Source organism: Mus musculus, chromosome 10, assembly GCF_000001635.26.
Source record: "Mus musculus strain C57BL/6J chromosome 10, GRCm38.p6 C57BL/6J".
NCBI lineage: Eukaryota > Metazoa > Chordata > Mammalia > Rodentia > Muridae > Mus > Mus musculus.
Window position 1 is genome coordinate 20,297,578 of NC_000076.6, and position 17,708 is coordinate 20,315,285.

The 17,708-nt window shown below is 44.3% G+C and overlaps 1 protein-coding gene and 1 non-coding gene across 6 annotated transcripts in view; one reads left to right on the forward strand and one right to left on the reverse strand.

The window, feature by feature from the left end:
- Positions 1-3: 3 nt before the first annotated feature.
- On the reverse strand, positions 4-111 carry Mir6413 (microRNA 6413). The gene has a single exon (NR_105840.1). It is a non-coding gene; the product is annotated as a microRNA 6413 (primary transcript).
- Positions 112-12,934: 12,823 nt separating this feature from the next.
- Bclaf1 (BCL2-associated transcription factor 1) overlaps positions 12,935-17,708 on the forward strand; it is a 32,133-nt gene continuing 27,359 nt past the window's right edge. For 3 of the 5 annotated variants that reach the window (NM_001025392.1, NM_001025393.1, NM_153787.2), the window contains exon 1: positions 14,892-15,027. The gene's annotated coding sequence lies outside the window, so the exon portion shown is untranslated. Of the gene's footprint in view, positions 15,028-17,708 lie in introns of all 5 variants that reach the window. The other 2 variants (XM_006512865.4, XM_011243207.3) reach the window with 1 other exon arrangement.

Consider the following 17,708-nt stretch of genomic DNA (forward strand, 5'->3'; position numbering starts at 1 on the left):
TCTTCAAGAGCAAGTACTACCTGCTCTTCTGAGCCATCTCTCCAGTGTCTCAAGTAGAGTCTTAGTGTAATGAGAGAAACTTAGGCAAGGACAGGCAAGGGCTTCACTTGGTGGAAACTTAGGGATTTTCTGGTGGATAGTTGCAGCACATGGGACCTGTTAGCCTTTTCTTGTGTGGGCAAAACAAGAAATACAGTTGAGATAATCAGCCTAGAAGGAGAAAAGACTTACTTGGGTTCATGGTTTCAAAGGCTTTAATCCATGTGATAAGTCATTTCTCCACGAGTGAAATTAGTCAATTCAAGCCAGAGTTAAATATATATGTGTGTTTATATATACATACACAACATATGTATATATAATTGTATATGTAATATATACATATATGTGTGTGTATATGTAATATATATACATATATATATATATATACACACACAGACACACACACACAAGTTTATAGAGAAGCTGCCCTCAGGCAAGTTTAAAACATTTGGATTATATATGGAAGAGTCTCTGGGGGAAGGGCAGCCCAGCCCCTGGGCTAGAAAGTTCAGGGTTGGGGGTAGGAGATGCCAGGTAGGGACTGAGGAATGCTGGGATAACCTGGAGGCCAGGTCTGCTTTGGTGTGTAAAATATGCAAAAAGGAAAGGGTTGGGGTCACTAGAGCCTGCTCACAGAGTCTACCTTTTACCCACAGCTCTATCTCCTAGGAGTCTAGGCCTTCAGGGCACTTCAGAAGCTAAATATAGTTTAACTGGGATTCTTGTGCTGAGAGATTGTGGAACTATGATGACTTCCAAAACAAGGAGTTAAGAGCAGACTGTACTGGCCAACAAATTGTTTCTGTAAAGACCAGTGACTTAGTTAGTGTCCTGTTGCTGTGAAGAGACACGGTGGCCTTGGTAACTCCTATCAAAAGAAAGCATTTAATTGAGACTTGCTTACAGTTTCAGAGGTTTAGTCCGTTATCCTGGTCGTGGGCAGCATGCAGGGGGACCAGGTGCTGGATCCACAGGCAACAGGAGGGCAGAGACTCTGGGACCCCAAAGCCCAACCCCCCCAGTTACACACTTCCTCCAACAAGGCCACACTTCCTAATCCCTCTTAAGATCACTCTCTGATGACTATGCTTTCAAATATGTGTAGCTGTGGGGGGGTCATTCTTATTCAAACTGCCACAGCCAGAGAGTAAACCCAGGCTTTTGTGGGTCTTATGTTTTAATACTGATGCTGTAGGACAAAGACAAAGGCCATACACAAATGAGTAAGCCTAACTGTGTTACAATAAAACTTTATTTACAAAAGCAGTCTACAGGCTGGTTTAGCCCATAAGATGAAATTTGTCCACTCCTTAAAGGCAGCATCCAGCCTGGAATTAACTTATATATGAATATCCTCTTGCCCTTTGTTTTGTTTTAGCCTTAAGAAAATCTACGATGCCCAGTGATCAGCAAGAACTGGGTCCAGTTCAGAGGTCCTCAAACTTGATACTTTACAACCACTCACATGATTTGTTAAATTAAGCATGGCCTGGCTTCTCCTTAAAGTTTCTTGTTTTCTTGCTGCAGTGGGAATTTGTGGTTTTTATAGGTAGACAGAATACCCTCAAGTGTTTCACATTTCTGATGTATTGGGTCTTCTGTGGACTAGGCAAACACTCTGCAGCCTTTCAGGGTTTCTGATTCCGTTGAGGAACCCTAAGGGGTTTCCCAGTCCCACACCCTCCCTACAGCTTCCCCCTCCCGCCTGGGGTCAAGGCTGGGCCAGGCTCCATTCTCCATCCACAGGAACATTCTTTTTATTTGGGGTGGGGGTGGGGGGTTCGAGACAGGGTTTCTCTGTATCACCCTGGCTGTCCTGGAACTCACTCTGTAGACCAGGCTGGCCTCGAACTCAGAAATCCACCTGCCTCTGCCTCCCGAGTGCTGGGATTAAAGGCGTGCGCCATCACACCCGGCTCACAGGATCATTCTTGAATAAAAAATTCTCAGAATGTAATGACTGATAGTTACCTGACCCTCTGGAAAGTCCTAGGTAGAATTCAAATACGTGCCATGCTTGCTAGCTAGATTTAAAGGTCAATATGCTTAGCCAATAAGTTTGAGCTGTAATCTTGCTGATGTAACCTGTACTCCTAAAGAGTATAAAAACTGCTTGTATTACAAGCTATTAGCCATTCAGGGTCGCCTTCTCATCACTCGCCTCGAGGGACTGATTGAGGTAGACCCCGAGGCACTAGAAAATAAACCTCTTGCTTTTGAATAGATCTGCGTCTCAGTATCTCACTGGGGGGGGGGGGGCTGTCTTGAAGTAAGTACCACTGACTGAGGGTCAGGGTCTTATATAACAATTCAGTGGCTGAACTGGGAACCTGGGCTTCTTAGTTCCCAGATGAGACTGCTGCTGGTGGCCCAAGGACCAAGGATGCAATAAAGAGGAGGGAAGCACCTCAGTATCACGCTACAGCAGTAACACACTGCATTCAAAATACTGTACAACGGAATAGAACTCACCAGTAAGTATGTCTGTTAAAATGCCAGGTTGGAGGACTGCTCTTTCTAATAACATTGGCAGGGGGAGGGAGAGGTGATGATTCCCTGTGACAGGACAAAATACTGTAGCTAAAAGCAGTGTCATTATCGTCTCCCAAAGTCAACCATATTCTTTTGAAGAACAAGTCAAAAAAAAAAATCATATCTCTTTAAATAGGACTGGGGCAACTATTTACCTGTTTTGAGACAAGCAATGTAAAAGAGTGATATTTCAATGAAAGGTTAGAGTACAAAAGTTACATGAGATGACCCAGGGTTACCCAGTGAGACCCTGTCTAAAAATTTTTGTAAAATAATGAATATTCAACGTTCTGAAATGGACAATTTCTCTGTATAATCTTGTCAGCTAAAAATATTTCAAGTTATAGGGAAGGTGACAATGACACCTGTTCAGGAGGGAGGCAGTGTGGAGATGCCACGATTCACCAGGATCTGTAGCCTGGGACTCTGATGGAGACATGATCGGGCTTGTGCTCTCGCTTCCTGCTCATTGTACCATATCCCTGAGGATGGAGCTACCAAAGGCCAACGAAGGGACATATTTGCCTACTTCTCAAAGACCTCTGAGCTGTGGAGAGCCTAAATGACCTCAGTCTTGACTGCTGGAGGACTTCCTAGTGGGGATTTTTTCTGCTACGATTGCCTTGAAAGTTTAATGGATGGAAGTTTGCCTGTAAACATGGGAGGGGAGTGAAGAAAGCTTAAGTGTTTCATGTGGTGCTGTGTCTAGGGGGTCCTATGACAGACTTTCAAGAATTCTTTCAGCAGCAGAGGAATCTCTGGTGTCACTCCTCCTCCATCCTTCTTCCTTCTCTCCATCTTCTTCCCAGAAGAATGCCTGTGGATGTTAAAGGACATCTTTACTTTGTGGATGCAAGGATGCTGGGAAGGCTTAGTAAGTGACCCCTGCAGGACTCCTATCCTATTTACCAACAAGAGCCTGACATTCCAATTTAATTTCATGTTTTTAGCCCAAGGCATGGTGACATTGAAAAAAAGTAGTTGTGAATTACTTTGTGGTTAGCATGTTATTTTTAATAACGTCCTGTAACTAGGTATGTCATGGTATTCTTTCTGTGGGGGTGGAGACCACTATGAATTTATTTAACTAACCCATTTCTCTCATCTGGAATCTCTGGGAACATGAGTTGACTTGGTTAGTTTGGGCTGCTAGAAAAACTTGTATATAGTGCCTTCCTTTCAAACAGGATGCTCCCAGTGCTCAGTTCTGGAGCCTGGATATCTGAGAACGGGGTTCCAGTGGGGCTCCCTTCTGAGTTGTAGACTGCGACTTTCTTGTGCCCACATAAGAAAAGAAGTCACTAGCTCTCTGGACTTTCCTTGTAAAGACATGAGTTCTACTCATGAGTGTGCCTTTCTCAAGAGATAATCACTATCCTGGAGTAGCAACTGGAAATAGCATTACATTACCATGGGAATTCCATAGATATTTCTGGGGGACACAAGTCTTCCGTAGATTGCAGTAATCTTTCTTGCTTTGTTCTTGGCTGTTGTGTTTTCTCTACTACCTGCAGCACCATGCCTGTTACACAACAAACTTCAGCAAATGCTTATTGAATACACAGATTCATAAACAGCAACGACTCTGGTCCTTTCTAAGTAACTTCAAGAATGTTTAAGATTCTATGTTCTAAGACACAAAAAAACATTTGATGTCCGATTTTCTGATCTGGGTTCTGAATTTCAAATCTTTAGTCTCTAGATGTTTTATTTATTTGAATGAAAAGTCACAAAACCTTTGTTCTGTTCGATGGACTCTAATTTCCAAAGGAACTTTAAAAATCCTTTTATAGCCAGCTGTAGTACACACCTTTAATCCCAGAACTTCAGAAGCAGAGACTGGTGATCTCTGTAAATTCAAGGCCTGTCTGGTCTACACAGAGAGTTCCAGGAGAGCCAGAGCTATGTAAGGAGATCCTGTCTCAAAACAAAACAAAACAAAACATATCATATTATGATATTATTTTCATTGACTTCACCAGTCTTTTAACTACTTGCTTGGCACTATCTTATAGAGAGAATATCTCTATAGGTGTTGCATGGACACCTGTCAACTATAGGCCTATGGCCTATAGCTTATGTAGGAAATGAGGTGGGAATCCAGTGGGGAGAATGGATTCTGGGAGAAAGCCAGGTGGCAGATTTGCCAGGAAGTGTGCTGAGACAGCCACAATCGCACAGGTAACCAGCATGTGGCAGAATGTAGCTAAAATAAATGAGAATTTTTTTTTTTGGTTGGTTTTTCCAGACAGGGTTTCTCTGTATAGCTGTGGCTGTCCTGGAACTTACTCTGTAGACCAGGCTGGCCTTGAACTCAGAAATCTGCCTGCCTCTGCCTCCCAAGTGCTGGGATTAAAGGCGTACACCACCATGCCTGGCTAAATGAGACATTTTAAGTTATATCTAGTCAGGGAGGAGCCTAGCTATATGGCCAAGGTATTTGTAAGTATATTTTGAGTCTGAGTTTCATTTCTGGGAGCAAGGGACTGGGAGGAAGAACCAGGCAAATTTTTGCCAATGGCACTTTACCCAGAAACTCCATCCACCCACCCCGTCCCCTACTACTTTAGTGTGACAGTGGACTAGCTGGTCAGACATGCCTCACTTGGGTACAGAAGAAGCCAGTGTTCCTGCCTATGCTCTTTCTCCTTTACTCCAGGTAGTACAAACCATGATGAGATCATCCATAGCCTTATTTGTACCATGGGTTCCCTTTTTTTAATATTTTATTTTTATATTTATTTATTTTTATTTATATGAGTACACGTTTAAAGTTATTTAGATGTTGGGGATGAATAAGAATGTAAGGTTGAGGCTTACTAGTGATGTGTTTGTGTGTCAAGTTGACAAGGGGTCAATTGTACTGGCTAGTTTTGTGTCAACTTGACACAGCTGGAGTTATCACAGGGAAAGGAGCTTCAGTTGGGGAAATGCCTCCATGAGATCCAACTGTAAGGCATTTCCTCAATTAGTGATCAAGGGGAAAGACCCCTTGTGGGTGGGATGATCTCTGGGCTGGTAGTCTTGGTTCTATAAGAGAGCAGGCTGAGCAAGCCAGGGGAAGCAAGCTAGTAAAGAACATCCCTCCATGGCCTCTGCATCAGCTCCTGCCTGACCTGCTTGAGTTCCAGTCCTGACGTCCTTGGTGATGAACAGCAGTGTGGAAGTGTAAGCTGAATAAACCCTTTCCTCCCCAACTGCTTCTTGGTCATGATGTTTGTGCAGGAGTCACCCTGACTAAGACAGTAGTGTCTCAGAGTAACATCATAAGACACACAGTTACTTTAAATTTGTGACAACACTGAGCAAGTGTATGCACTGCCATCTTTTGCTGTGATCAAACACCATGACCAAGACGTGTGGTTCCAGGGGGATAACAGTCAGTCCCTGCAAGAAGTCACATCGGCAAGTGGCAGGCACAGGAGCAGGGAACTGAGAGATGGCATCTTCTAGGGCAAGCAAGAAGCAATGACATGCTGCAGTAACAGCATGGATAGAACTCTTGAAGCCAGAAGGAATGGACTTCTCCAGCAAGGCGGTGCCGCCTCCCCAATCTCTGCCTGGTTTTGTTTGTCAACTTGACACAAGCTAGAATTATCTGAATTATCAATTTTAGAAAATGCCTCCATAAGACCCAGTTGTCAGGCATTTTCCTAATACATGATCAGGGGTGGTGCCGGCCTATTGTGGGTGGTGCCATCTCTGGTCTGCTGTTCCTGGGTTCTATAAGAAAGCAGGCTGAGTAAGACATGAGGAGCAAACCAGTAAGTACCACCCCTCCATGGCTTCTGCATTAGCTCCTGCCTCCAGGTTCCAGCCCTGTCCCGACTTCCTCCAATGATGGGCTATGATATGGAAGTGTAAGCCAAATAAACCCTTTACTCTCTACTTGCTCTTTGGTCATGGTGTTTCGTTGAGGTAATAGAAACCCTAAGATAGCCACCAACTTGGAGCCAAGTGTTCAAATACCTGAGTCTATGGAGGGAACATTTCTTATTTAGAGCGTCACAACAAGTTAGTGACATAATATGCTATGCTCTGTAGCCTCGTCACAAATTACTCCCCAAACACAGTGCTTAAGTCACTTATTATCTCCCGGTGTCTGTAGGTTAGGAATCTAAACACAGCCTACCGAGGTAGTTTGGGTAGAAACTCTCACTCAGTGTTAAGCAAGGTGACAAACAAGCAAGATGTTCAATCATCTGGAGAGAAAATGATCGAGAGAAAGCTAACAGCAGGCCTAAGTTCTTTGTCATCTCGAGCTATCCACAGACTTGCCCTGTGATAGGGCAGCTGACCTCCCCAGTACCAGTGCCAAGTGTTCTAAGTGAGGGCACAGAACCCACAGAATTTTATAAGCTTGTCTGTAAAATAACATCTAGTCACTTCTTCAATGCTCTGTACACTGCCAGGGGATACACAAGGCTGTGAGTGGCAGGGAGTTGAAATGACAGGGGCCCTCTTTAGGGCTGCTGTCCAGAAAGTGACTGTGATGTAGGCATGAAAATGAGATTCAGAAGCTGATCTGGTGACACTTATGAGGAAAGAGTGCTAGGCACTGGGAGCTGGAGCACAGCTGAGTGTTTAAAGAAACTTGCTGTTCCTCCGTAGGTCCTGAGTTTGGTTCCCAGCATCCATAGTGAACAATTCACAACTGTCTGTAACTCCAGATCCAGGGGATCTGATGTCCTCTTCTTGCCTCTGCAGGTAGGTACCCCACTGCAGCCCCAGCCATGCACCCACAGGTGCTCATACACACAGGCAGACACGTAAATACATATGGATGAAAAATGCTAAGTATGCTATTTTAAAAAGCAATCCAATTAATTCTTTTTACTTCATTTTCTTTTTTTCCTTGTTTTATTTCATTTGAGGTAGGGGAGGTCTACCTTAGTAGCCTAGGCTGGCCTGGAACTTACGTAGGCAAAGCTTACTCTTGGCGATCTTCCTGACTCAGCCTCTCAAGGGCTAGGATTACAGAACTGACCTATCAAGGCTGTCTCTCTTTTGCTTTTTGTTACAGGACCTCAGTATGTAAAGCAGGCTGGTATTGAAGTCATGATCTTCCTGCTTCAGCTTCTCAAGGGCTGGAATTACCTGTGTGCACAATGAAATATTGCATTATAAATAATTCTGTGATAGAACTGTAAATATAGTAATTATTTATTAAGACATCTGGATCCAGGCAGTATTGGTGCACACCTTTGATCATCCCAGATCTGGGAGGCAGAAGCAAGCAGATCTGAGTTCCAGGCCAGCCTGGTCTATAGAGTGAGTTCCAGAATAGCCTGGGCTACACAGAGGAAGTATCTTGAAAAAAAAAAAACAACCTATCTCCAAACCCAAACCCATTTTTGACTTTGGGGCTGCGATGTGGCTTGCTTGGTAGGATGCTTCCCTCCTGTGCATGACGCTTTGGGTCTGAACTCCCCCACATAAAACTCTAGTCCCAGCACTCTGGAGGTGGAGACAGGAGCATACCTATACTTCAAGATCAGCTTCCACTACATACAAAGTTTGAGACTAGCCTGGACTATATCTAAAATAATTGTGTCTTCTACTTGTTAACATCACAAATATTGCTAATATTTCTGTGTATCTCTGCCTAGAATCATAATTAAGGCATGTCACAAATTTCGGCTTGTTGTCAAGAATGCAACTTCGCCAAGACAAATACTCTGATAGCATCACATGGACACCAGTGTATATCTGTGGATACTTTGCCAGTTGATGAACTTTTTAACTCTGTCCATGGACTCTGTGAGATGATGGATCACGAGATGGCTTAGGGTACAAATCACTATGTGAAGAAAATATTTACCAAACTAATACAAGTACCTTGGAATGACTGAGAGAGAGAAGAGTTTTATTCCACACGAATAATGTATGTGTTAGTCTATTTGATATATCAGACTTCCCCAAAACCGTGTCTATTTACTAATTGATTAGTGTCTCATTACTATTGACTTATCTTTGTTAGTAGTCCCCTCCTCTTGTCTCTATGTGTTCATGGATGTTGAAACAGGGTCTTGCTACGTAACATAAGTAGGCCTTTTACTCCATCCTCCTGCCTCAGCTTTCTTAGTGCTGGGATCACAGACATTCGTCACCACACTTGGCTTTAATATATTAAATTAAAATTCCAACTTCAGTCTTTTGTTAAGATTCCATGTGTGTGGAGTTGGCATGATGAAACATGTTATGCCACAAGTAGGTAATGAGCTGGCATTAATTTATACCAAAGACATATGGAAACTAAATGATGTTTCTCCCAGTGACTTTTACTTTCTGCTTTCAATTTTCCAGTGTATGTACCAGACAGTTGCCAGATGGATTCATAAATGACCAAAATTAAGTATTTTGTGTAGCTCCTGTTTCGGGACAAATCTTAGGCCTGTGAATGGGCTTGTTTTCCCACAATGAGCGTCTCATCTTGTGGGCATCACAGCAATTCATGTGCCACTGCCAGGATCTCTTCCTGAATGAGAACAAATGTACACAATTTGGCATGCCCGGAAGGAGCTGTCAAATTGGGGGCACCTGTCAAAACAGCTACAACTCCTTTTCAGTCTTGAGGTACCACTGCAGAAGCTGTCCACGGTGGAGAGGTCCCTTCTCCAGCCTCCCCAAGCAGCTCAGAGATGGAGCCTCAGCCAAAGCTGCCTGCAGCCAGGAAGGTCTTTCCATTCTAACCCATGGACCTAGTGCAGGGAAGAGGGGGCGGAAAAAAACCCCACCAGTCCTTGAGCAGGAAAACCCATCAATCCCGGAGCTTCCCACAAAGTCCCACCAACCATTGAACAGAAAAGCCCCCAATTTCTGAACAGAAAGTCCCACCAATCCCTCATTCTGGAAATCTCGGCCCTGAAGAGTTTGGCCTCCTAAGAAATCCTCTCTAAGCCTTGCCCTGTGTCCACGCAGGGGAGCAGAAGCAGCCACCTCTGCATTCACCCCTCTTCCTCCTGGATCTGTCTCTCCAGTAAATGGTTCTTTATGAGGTTTGCTGCCTGGTGTGACTTTCTCATTGGAAGAAGCCAAGAAGCAATCAAAGAGCAGAGATGAGGCTCCTGAGCTCCGCTGGGGATCTCCTCCCTGGGAGCTGCAATGCCTCTTGCTGAAGATTCTGCCTCTCAGAGCTGTGTGGTTCCTGGGTTCCATAGTCCCAGGGTACTTTCCATCGGAGCAGGAAGACACACTGCAAAGCTACTTTCTTTCGTGTATTAAGAGAACAGTGGGGACTGGAGAGATGGTTCAGCAATTAAGAGCACTGACTGCTCTTCCAAAGGTTGTGAGTTCAAATCCTAGCAACCACATGATGGCTGGCTCACAAGCATCTGTATACCTACAGTGTATTTATATACATAAAATAAATCAAATAAATTAAAAAAAAAGGAGAGAGAACAGTGGCACAAGGCTGGTGGGAGAATTCAGTTGATTGGGTGTGTGCCTAGCATATACAAAACCCTGGGTTCAGTCCCAAGCACTAAGGGTGTGGCAGGCATGATGACACTCAAAGCCATGTCGGCCCCACAGTGAGTTCCAGGCTAGAATACAATACAAGAAACTGTCTCAAAAATAAATCACTGTACACGTTTTACAAAAATGTTTGAAATTTTAAAAAAATTCTACAGTGGAATTAGAATATTGACAAGCCAGATACCAATACAACAAATTTTATTGAGGTTTTTATTTATTTTATTTTATTTTATTTTTTTAAAACAGAGTCTCACTGTGTAGCTCTGTCCTTGAACTCACAATGTAGGCCAGGCTACATTCAGAGATCACTCTGCCTCTGCCTCTTGAGTGCTGGGATTAAAGCTTTGTGGGTTTACAATTAGCTGTTTAATCCCACTTTTAATCTTGAAAATGTTTCCTCATCAACAAAACAGATAATAATCACATTTCCCTGGTGATCATGTATGTAACAAAACAATGTTGAGAAATGGCTTGCACATTATTCTAGATTTTTGGTTTGTTTGTTTGGTTGGTTTTTCAAGACAGGATTTCTCTGTGTAGCCCTGGCTGTCCTGGAACTTGCTCTGTAGACTAGGCTGGCCTTGAACTCACAGAGATTGCCCCTGCCTCTTGAGTGCTGGAACTAAAGACATGTGTCACTACCACCTGACTATGTATGTCTTTTACATTCAGTAATTTTCATTTTTAACTATTTTCAAGGTGTAGAATGAGTTCATAATTTTCTGATTATTCTATGTTAAGATGATTTTTTTTCCCACTTTTATATTTACTCCCATGGTTCACGGAGTTTTTCTTTGCTTGCTTTTAGTCTCTTATTTCTTCTTTAAGTAATACTTACCAAGGGATTATGAATTAATTGGGAAGGTCTCTACATTTTAATTTGTCTTAAGGGGCTGGAGAGATGGCTCTGAGCCTGAGAGATGGCTAAGAGCACTGACTGCTCTTCCAGAGGTCCTGAGTTCAAATCCCAGCAACCACATGGTGGCTCACAACCATCCGTAACGAGATCTGGCGCCCTCTTCTGGAGTGTCTGGAGACAGCTACAGTGTACTTACATATAATAAATAATTTTTTTAAAAAAAGAAAATTTGTCTTAAATCAAGAAAACCATAAGTTGAAGCGAACTCATGGTTTGTTTGTATCCCTGGCTAACCTACTACTATTTGCTATTTAGGTCAGGCGGGCTTTGAGGTCATGGGAATACCCCTGCCTCATCCTCTTGAGAACTGAGATTATAGGAATGTACCACCATGCAGAGAGATGTTTGTTGTAAGAATAAAACATGCTGGCCTGAAACCTTACCATACACTTTGATTTCACATGCATCCTTCTGCAACTTCATGTGTTTCCCACCACCGTGACCTAGATCTGGTGGCTGGTTTTCCCTTCCCAGAATTAAGTAGTTGTCATGGGTGGTTTGTGTAAACTTTATACTACCTTCTACCAGCTAGTTCTTGCTTCCTTAGCCAGTTGCACTTAATCAGGCACCACTGCCTTTCTCCCACCCTTTGTCCTGGGAGTTACACTCATCCCTGCAAGCTACATTTTGAGTTTCAAAAGCAGAAATGCTTTGTTCTGTTTTCTAACCCTCTTGAGGTGACTAGTCTTGGTTGTCAATTGACTACATCTGGACTTAAATTTAAGGCTGGAGGGCACAGCACTGAGGGCTGAGGGATTGCTTAGGCTGAAGTAGGAAGATCCACTTTTTTTTTTTTTTTTTGGTTTTTTTTTCAAGACAGGGTTTCTCTGTATAGCCCTGGCTGTCCTGGAGCTCACTTTGTAGACCAGGCTGGCCTTGAACTCAGAAATCTGCCTGCCTCTGCCTCTGCCTCCCAAGTGCTGGGATTAAAGGCATGTGCCACCACACCCGGCGGAAGATCCACTTCTAACCCGAATCTTGAGGTAGGAATACACGTGCCTTTAAATTGGGCCATACCTTTTGCTGGGAGCCTTAATAAGGACTTGGAAGAGGGAACCTTTTGCTCTTTGCCAGCTTTCTTTTGCTTTGCTGGCAAGCCCATTCCTTCCCTGGCATTAGAGCCCACTTCTTAGGGATTCCAGCATTTACTGAAGATATCCAGCCTCGTGGACTGATCAACTTCTAGATTCTGGGACTTTCTGTTCATAGCCAGTCATTGCTGAACTAGGTGGACCACAGCCTGTAAGCCATTCTAACACACACACACATACACACACAAACACACATTCATTTAATAAGTTCTGCTACTCTAGAACCTAAATCACTTCTAACACACAGATATCAGGTTTCAGCAAATCACCGGTTCTCCAGTGTTTATGCTAACCCCTAGAGATTTTGTCTCTAAGTGTGTGGAGAGACTGACACAGGCACATTTCTGTGCTGGGGAGTGAATCTAGGGCCTAGCACATGTTAGGCATGTGCTCTGCCACTGAGTCATATTCCTAGCCTGGTGACCTTATAAAATAATAGGATTATTCTCATAAGGTCAATCTTGAGGTGTATCATATTCTAAGAGAAATTATTAGGGTTTGTTAATATCAATGGTCACTTCATGGACTAGGCTGAAAAATTTTTGAGACAGGGTCTCATGGAACTCAGGTTATCTACAAACTTGTGTAGCTGATGTGCAGACACTTAAAAACAAAAATCCACTAACTTATAGGTCATAAAACATTACTGCAGCATTCATTTGTGTATTAGTAAGGTTGGCAACTTTACAATCTATATTTCTTCTTGGAAAATTTTCTATTTTTAGGAAATGTCCAACTTTCCATTTGGATCTTTCCACGTATGACAATTTATGGTGGCATTTCAGGTTTTGAAAAATCAAATAAAATGAATATCTATTAAACAAGAACCTTGAAGCTTGGTTTAAAAAACATCACATATAAAATAAATCTAGTTCATCTTTTATTTCTTTAAGAAATTATTCACATACATTTGCCTAAGTGTATGGAGTGGTTATATGCTACAACTCCCTGTAGACAGGGTCAGAGGACAACCTTTAGGAATCTGTTCTGTCCTTCTGCTGTGAAGTTTTCAACAGGGAAGACTGCTTGGACATGGTTTTAAGGCAATGGAAAGTATATTAGCTGTCTGAGTGTTCCAGATCCGAGTGTGTAGTCCTTGGCTTTATCAGGGTGAGAGGCACAAAAACCGTGTTCTGGGTTGACAGACTTCATTTAAGAAAAGCAGTTAACTAGATGTGGACTACAGATGCCCAAACACAAGCTTCTTCGCACACATACACTTCCCCAGAGCTATAGACCTCGATGAATTAGGTCTTTGTTTCCTTTTGGCAGATAGGACTGCCTACATGCTGAGTTTTACAGCCTGAATAGTACTTCTGCCATGGAGGGAGTTGTCTTGGGCCCTACTACACTTCTACCATAAAGGTCCCAGGGATTGAACTCAGGTTGTATTGGGCTTGGGAGCGGTTCCTTGACCGTCTGAGCTCCTTACAGAGGCTCAACCTGTTTGTTAGACATCCACTTATTTATTTGTTCCCATGTCTTCCTTCTTTGGTAACACATTGATTTATTTGAGGTCAAAGTTAGGTTAGGAAGGTGTACTTCTGTGGCTGAACAATTGTGTAGCGCGTACCAGGCAGGTTCTGCGGGTTCAGTGCCCAGCACAGGGGATCTAATGAGCGAAAAATTATATTGCCTTAGATGAAAAGATAACTTTCCAACATATACTAGAATTGCACAGGACTTAATAGCTTCAAAGTGATTAGATTTTGGTATTTTGAATAGATTAAGAGCTATTGGCCCCTGCTGTCTCATTAATATAAAATAGCACAGTTGTGCTGTCTTTGTGCTTCATGTAAATACAGCTCACCTACTTGACAAGTATTTTCTGAGCTCCTACTTTATGCTTTAGACCTATCAGGGTCCCGCATATAGCGCAGATCATAGCTTCCACCATGGTAGTGGGAGCTGGGTGCGGAGCAATTGCCCAATTAAAATACAATCAAAATCAGGATTCATTGGTCAGTCAGGTACTTCCTCCACTGTGGAGTGGATTGTGAGGACAGGCTGCCCTGAACAAGGTTAAAGATCAGAATCAAACTCTAATGCTGAACTTAACTGACAGGCTGCCAATTACAGCTTTGAAATCCTTCAAGGAATTTAACGTTGTCCTAAAATATCACACCGTAATAACGGCTTTAGTCCCTTGAGTGGTCCTGCTTTGGTAAGAACAGCAGGTAAATATGTCTGCAACTTGCTTCAATTCAATCCTGGCTTCTTCGTTTATAATCTGATTCTGGCAGATCCAGTTAGGGCGTGAGGTTTCCGGATCCGTACAAAACTCTGAGAAAGCCTCAGGGGCCAGGCTCCGGCGCCCGGGAAGTTAAGAGCCATTCCGTGACGCAGTCGCCCAGCCGATCCAAGTCTCACGATCGGCCCGGGAGGGGGCGGGGGGCGAGTTCACCCGAAGCCACTCGGCAGAGACTGCCTTGTAACTGTCATGTTAGGCGTCCGAGGGACGGCGCTTCCGGGCAGACGCAGCCCTGCGTCGTCGGTTTTCCGGCCTTTTCCTCAGTGAGAGAGCTTCTGGCGTGCTCTGGGTCGCCGCCTCAGAAGGAGCCAGGCTCGCTAACAGCGGCTCGGAAGTCAGGGGACATCAGTCTCGACTGTTCTTCGAACAAAGCCGAGCCGCCTGCGGAGAAGCCAGCCAGCCCTTCAGGGCCCGCCCCACCCTTGTCCCACCCCCTGTCGGCTACACCTCGCGAGACCGGGCAACGAGACTTCCCAGAAAGCCTTGGGCTACACTCAACCGCGGTTCGCCAGTCGCGCCTGGGCGGGACGGTGGGAGGGGCCTGCCTAGCGATTTAGCGGCCTGGAAGGCCACGCCCCAAGTCGGAAGTGACGGAGCCGAGCTAGCGCGACGAGGCCGCCTCTATGGTCTTCCTCTCCTTCTGGAGTCGGGAAATGGCCGCTGTGTAGTTAGCACGGAGGTAAACCCTGCACGCACATCGTGCTTCGGCGTGTCAGGTAGGCCTCGCGCCGCATTCGAGTCACTCAAAGGAGAAAGCCGAGGCGACAGGGCGGTTGGGTATCGACAACTCTGACGCGTGGTGACGGGTCGGCGGCGGGAACGGGGACCCCGAGCCGTTACTCGTGCGTTTTCCTCCTCGCTCCCTCGGGTCTGGAAGGCGCCGCGGGCCGCCGGGGTGGGGGGATGGGGGAGCTGCGCCACCAGCGGGCCGGGCTGCGAACCTGGCTCGGGGCCGGAGCCCGGGAGGCCTCGGCGTGCGCGTGCGCAAACCGCTCGCCGACCCTTCCCCCACGGCCTCGGCTGGGACTCCTGCGCGCGCCCGGCCCAGGGCTCTGCGCACGCGTGCTTTTTTCCCCTTTCTTCCCTGCCCATGGCAACGCCGCCGCGTGTGTTAGTTTCCGAGCCTTGCTTGTTGTTGGCCTTGGGGGAGGCGTCTTCCTTCCTGGTCCTAGCCTTTGGGACTCGGAGGAGATAACGGCGAGCTGCGACAAAGTTAAGCAACGGAATCAGCCACGTCGTGCGTGGCGGTTAAGCCGCCTCCCTCGCCTCTATGGGGTACATATGTCGGTTTAGGCCAGGCTTAATCAGATGAAGGCTTTCGATCTGTTTGTAGCAGACACCTGGGTGTTGGCGCCAAAGTTTTTCGTTTTGGCTCCCTACCAACTCACTGTTGTAGCCGATCAGTAGGTGCGTAGTTCCAGTTTCTAGCGGGATGCGACTAAGAGAGGGGCCCTTTCTCAGTAATCCAAGCGCTGACATACCTTTTTTTTTTTTTTTTTTTCTTGTTTTTCCAGACAGGGTTTCTCTGTGTAGCCCTGGCTGTCCTGGAACTCACTCTGTAGACCAGGCTGGCCTCGAACAGAAATCCGCCTGCCTCTGCCTCCCAAGTGTTGGGATTAAAGGCGTGCGCCACCACCGCCCCGGCTACCTTTTTTGGTAAGAGTTAGCACACTTTAGAAATTGAGGATATTGGCAGCGGTGATTGGGGGGATAAATGGGTGAAGGAAGAAGGTTATAGTTCTGTCACTCAGTGCTGGCCTTGAACTCCCAGTTAATCTCCTGCCTTAGCTTCGGGAGTGGTGGGATAATAGTATTTTTTTTTCGTCACTTCTTCGTCACCCCAGCTGAGTTTTAAGATTTGTTTTCTTGGTCTGGGGAGTGACCAGAATATTGGATTTCTGTACCCTAGACGATCTTCTTGGGTCCAAGTGGCTTCGAACTACGGGTTCTCCATGTATATATGTGTTTGGGTTATAGATGTGCAAATTCATACCCAACATATTTTAAGTTTATCTAGTTAAAGTGAGGACCTGTACTTTCTACCTTTAAATTTAAAGTTTTCTATTAGAATTGAAAAGGAGAAAAATTGAAAGGGAAAAAAAACCTGTTAGTCACTTCAGACTCACATCCTGTTGGTACAGCATATATATTTTTGTATTAAAAGGGAATCGTAGAACAAAATGTCTTGTCCTCACTATGAGCTTGTATTCTAGATTAGCCCTAACTGGGATAGTTGGTACTGTTACGCAATAAAGGACCTTTAAAGACTTACCAGTTTGCATTTTTTGTGTGATTCTAACCAAATTCAGGGTAGTGTGCTGGGAAGGATGTCTCTAAAGTCGTTTTTAGTAAACAGCTGAGATTTCCAGTGTTGGAATAACAGGCTCCAGCCACCATACATACCCAGTGTATGTGGTGCTGAGAATCAAACCCGGGGCTTTGTGTGTGCTGAAAAGCTCTGTCAGCTAAGCATATCCCCTGTCCTAGAGTTGACTTTTGTCTTAGAAAGCAGAAGTTAATTTTAGGACTTGAAAGCCGATCTGGAAAAAGCACTGCTTTTTAGGCTAGTATCTAGTTGAATTTATTGAAAAACTTATTGTGGGGAGCAAGCAAACTAAGCTGCATTAGATTATCTGTGATGTAAAATAAGTGGAGAAAGCTTTTTCCAGTTGTTTATATAGATCTTTTGATTGGTAATTCCCAGGAACTGTATTTGAAATCATTGATGGAATACTATCCACTATCTGAAATCTGCTGTGTAATTTTTATGATTGGTTAATGAGAGAATCTAGAAGACCAGTATATCTCTGGGTAGCAATTGTACTGGTTAATAAGAGAATCTAGAAGATCATTGTATCTCTGAGTAGTAATTGTAAGTGGTTGTGGTTGGAGGATATGGGTTTGTGTGTTGCTGGTTCTAGCTTCTTAAACAATCTTAAAAACACTGAGTATTTGAGTTATAGGCATTTAATATTTTTGATTCAACATTGAAAATAAGTCTGTGAACTTTATAAGTAATAATATTGATCTTACTTAATGTCTTAGGACTTTTTTTTATAGATTTATTTATTTATTATTCAGATGCACCAGAAGAGGGCGCCAGGTCTCATTAAGGATGGCTGTGAGCCACCATGTGGTTGCTGGGAATTGAACTCAGGATCTTTGGAAGAGCAGTCAGTGCTCCTAACTGCTGAGCCATCTCTAGCCCGACTTTTTTTTTTTTTTTTAAGGCTCATTTTATGTATATTAGTACACTGTAGCTGTCTTCAGACACACCAAAAGAGGGCATGAGATCTCATTACAGATGTTGGAAATTGAACTCGGGACCTCTGGAAGAGCAGTCAGTGCTTTTTTTTTTTTTGGTTTTTCGAGACAGGGTTTCTCTGTATAGTTCTGG